This window comes from Ailuropoda melanoleuca, unplaced genomic scaffold (genome assembly GCF_002007445.2).
Source record: "Ailuropoda melanoleuca isolate Jingjing unplaced genomic scaffold, ASM200744v2 unplaced-scaffold149, whole genome shotgun sequence".
NCBI classification, from domain to species: Eukaryota; Metazoa; Chordata; class Mammalia; order Carnivora; family Ursidae; genus Ailuropoda; species Ailuropoda melanoleuca.
The window spans coordinates 1-4,201 of NW_023183725.1; the positions used below are offsets into that span (position 1 = coordinate 1).

The following is a 4,201-nucleotide window of genomic DNA, read 5'->3' on the forward strand; positions in this document are numbered from 1 at the left end:
TTAATGATTTTTTATTATATTATGTTAGTCACCATACGGTACATCCCCGGTTTCCAATGTAAAGTTCGATGAATCATTAGTTGCGTATAACACCCAGTGCAAAGGCAGACTTTTAGCCAACTGAGCCACCCAGGTGTCCTGTCTTTTGAGAATTTTTAAAGAAATTACTTGTTTATGTTTCACTGAACTTGAAGAAAATATCAATAAAAGTGAAAGAATGCTCTTGGGCATTTTTCAAATATTCTCTAAATTTGACTTCTTTTCCTTCAGTAGAAGATGAAAATGGCCCTACAGAAGAGTTCCCATGCATGACTGCTTCACTAGGGTCAGGTATAGGGATGCTTCAAATATTTGACTATTTTAACAGCTCTCCAGACTTTCAGTGTGTAGGTTGAAAAAACTACCACAACATAAGGCAAAGTTTCCACCTTGAGGCACCTGGGGGGCTCGGTCAGTTAAATGTCTGCTTTCATTTCAGGTCATAATCCCAGGGTCCTGGGATTGAGCCCCACATCGGGCTCCCTACTTAGTGGGGAGCCTGCTTCTCCCTCTTCCTCTGCTGTTGCCCCTGCTTGTGTTCTCTCTCTCTCTGTCAAATAAATAAATAAAATCTTAAAAAAAGAAAAAAAGCTTCACCTTAAGAATTTTTCGCCTACTTTGTTTTGAAATCAATATTGTAGAACATAACTAGCCTAAAAAAAAGAAAAAGGATAATTGCTTAAGAAAACAGTAAGACTTTCCCCTCTCTTCCCTCTGTTCATTTATGATTTTCAGACTTAAGACCAGGATGAAGGTGTATAGGAGTTATGCCTGCAAGAAACCGAGGATATCACACAGGAAGACAAAATGATGGTGGGTTTCCTTTATTAGTCTCTGCTTAAAATAAAACAAAACGAAACAAATAAAACTGAGATATGAACAAGTCCGGAGGTATCATGCTTCAGGGTTACCAACTATCCTACAAAACCACAGTAATAAAAACAGTGTGGCACTGGTACAAAAATAGACACATCAATCAATGGAACAGAAAGCCCAGAATTAAATCCCAGCATATACGGTGAACTAAAATTCAACAAAGAAGCCAAGAATACGCAGTGGGGAAAGAATACTTGCTTCAGCAAGTGGTGCTGGAACATTGGAGAAACACATACAGAACCGTGAAATTGGACCCCTTCTCACACCACTCACAAAAGTTAGCTCAAAATGGATCAAAGACTTAAACATAAGACCCATACCATAAAACTCCTAGAAGAAAACACAGGGAAGAAGCTCGTCAATACTGGTTTTGGACATGACACCAAAGCACAAACTACAAAAGCCAAAATCAACAAATGGGACTACATTAAACTCAAAAGCTTCTGTACAGCAAAAGAAACAGTTAACAAAAGGAAGACAACCTATGGAATGGAAGAAACTTTTTGCAAGCCATATCGCAGATAAGAGGTTAATCTCCAGAGGCACCTGGGTGGCTCAGTCATTTAGGCAACCAACTCTTGATCTCGGCTCAGGTCACGATCTCAGGGCTGTGGGATTGAGCCCCACGTGGGGCTCTGTGCTCAGTGTGGAGCCTGCTTGAGATTTTCTCTCTCCCTCTCCCTCTGTCCCTTCCCCTCCTCATTCATATGTGCTCACTGTCTCTCTCAAAATAAATAAAATCTTAAAAAAAAAAAAAGATGAGACAACAGGTGCTGGTGAGGATGTGATGAAAAGGAACACTTATACATTTTTTGGTGGGAATGTAAATTAATCCAACCACTATGGAAAACAATATGGAAATTCATCAAAGGATTAAAAATATATCTACCTTTCAATCCAGCAATTCCACTTCTGGGTTTATACTCAAAGGAAATAAAAACGAGATTTTTTTTTCAGGTTTTAAACTTCTTATTTGCATAATATAAAAACTGTACATTCCAATAATTAAAATCATTTGAACAAAGAAAAGATGGCTCTCTGGTTAAACTGCACTTTACAGCCTACTGGACACCTTGGACCAGCTTGGTTTTTACTCTAGATTTTTCTATTGATCCCACCCAGCTTCTTTTTTCACCAAGATGCAAGTTCTTTCCCCGCCCTGCCAGCTAGACAGGCAGATGGGAGAGGCAGACTCAGCCTCCACTGTCAGTAGTTCTCAATTCTTTAATGTGAAAGGGGGCAGCACAGTCATTTAAACTTGATCTCACCTCTTTGCCTCTTACAAAGTTAAACAGCTGAAAGAAGACATTGCTTGTGAAATACACAGTGCACACCTGTGGCACACACCTCATTACAATTCACCTGCTTGCTTCTCCTGCTCAATCATGTCTTTTGAAGGCAGTGGATTTTTCCCTTGTGTTTCTGTCTTCTTCAATTTCGACATCGAATTTCTCCATCTCAGCCACAATGAGTTTATCAGACATGGTTGCCAAGGAAGCCGAGCCAGGCATGAGCAGAGTCTGGTCTGTGGGGAGTGGCCAACAAGTGCCTAAAATCAAGACTTTGACAAGGTATTTGCACTCCCTTGCTTATCACAGCATTATTCACAATAGCCAAGATATGGAACCAAGCCAAACGCCCACCAGTGGATAAAGGGATATTTTTAAATGTGGTACATACGCAATGGAGTATTATTCAGCCATGAGAAAGGAGGATATCCTTTTTTTTTTAAGATTTTATTTATTTATTTGTCAGAGAGAGAGAGTGAGCACAAGCAGGGGGAGGAGCAGGCAGAGGGAGAAGCAGGCTCCCCACTGAACAAGGAGCTCAATGTGGGACTTGATCCCAGGACCCCGGGATCATGAATGCAGACACTTAACCGACTGAGCCACCCAGGCATCCCAGGAGGATATCCTTTCATATGCCATATAGATGGACCTCAGGCACATTAAGGTAAGTGAGATAAGTCAAACAAAGAAAAACAAGCACTATATGATATCACTTATCTAAAGCATTAAACCTATAAAAACAGAGTAAAATGGTGAAATCTAAAAAACATTAAACCTATAAAAAACAGAGTAACATGGTGGCTACCAGGGGATGAGGGCTGGGGGGATAAGAATGATGGTGTTTAAGGGTACAAACAGTCACCAGTAAGTAAATAAGCCATAGAGATCTAAAGCACAGTATAATAAATATAGACAATAATATTGTACTGTAATTAGTAATGTGAGTAATGTGGTAAATATCACTACATCAGAAATCATATTACAATATATAAATGTATCAAAGTAGCACGGTATAAACTTATACGATGCTAAATGTCAAATTTGTTCAGTAAAAAAAATGAGATATGATTCACATATCATAGAATTAATTCACGCTTTTAAAGTATACAGTTCAGTAGGATTTAGTATATTCACAAAGTTGGGGAGCCATCACCATGATCAAATCCCAGAACATTTTCATCACCCTTTCTACCCTTTGGGACACTGGCTTAAGGCGTGAGCAGCAGGCTAAGGGCAGTACCAGGCTCTAGACTGTCAGCTGGGTGAATCCTCTGGACTCCGGGACCCCCTAGAGAATGAGGCTTCGGAATCAAAGCGACAGGGGTTGGGAGCCCTTAGCAGCTCTGGGATCTTAAGCAAGTGCTCAGCTTTCCTGTTACTTGGATTCTTTTTACCTGTAAAATGAGAATCTCATCTACCTCAAGAGTCTTGAAAGCCTATAAGACATAACAGATGCAAAACAGCTAGCCGATTGTCTCACACACAGTAAGGACTCCAAAAGCGCGAGCTCTCGGTCTCAGACAAACCGGGTTTACCCTCCACTCCTGCCTGAGGTGGCCATGCCGCTGGGGCCTTCAAGAAATTAAGTTTTACACCCAGGCTCTTCCTGTTCTGGAAATCACTGCTTAAATCATCGGATAGCAAATAGCAAACAGTCATCCATTTGGTTCCCTAATGAAATTATGTCCAGGTAAGAAGCCTTTATTTCCCCCTTGATGTCTGACTTTTGCCCAGAGGGAGGTCTTTGACATGAAACACATGGCTAAAGTAACATCATTGCTCAATCCCTTGGCCTTAGGGTATGTTAACAAACCAAATAGCTTCAGGTCCAGACAAAAAAATAGAGTGAGTGACAGCTAGGCAAATGAAAAATTCCTTTTCTTTCTTCTTTTTTTTTTTTTAGTGACAGCTAGGCAAATGAAAAATTCCTTTTCTTTCTTCTTTTTTTTTTTTTTAACCTTTTTAGCATATTGGTTAAGAGGCTGGGCTTTGAAATC

The 4,201-nt window shown here is 40.1% G+C and overlaps 1 pseudogene; it reads right to left on the reverse strand.

Moving 5' to 3' along the window:
* Nucleotides 1-2,277: 2,277 nt before the first annotated feature.
* On the reverse strand, nucleotides 2,278-2,399 carry LOC117797826 (annotated as a pseudogene).
* Nucleotides 2,400-4,201: the final 1,802 nt, after the last annotated feature.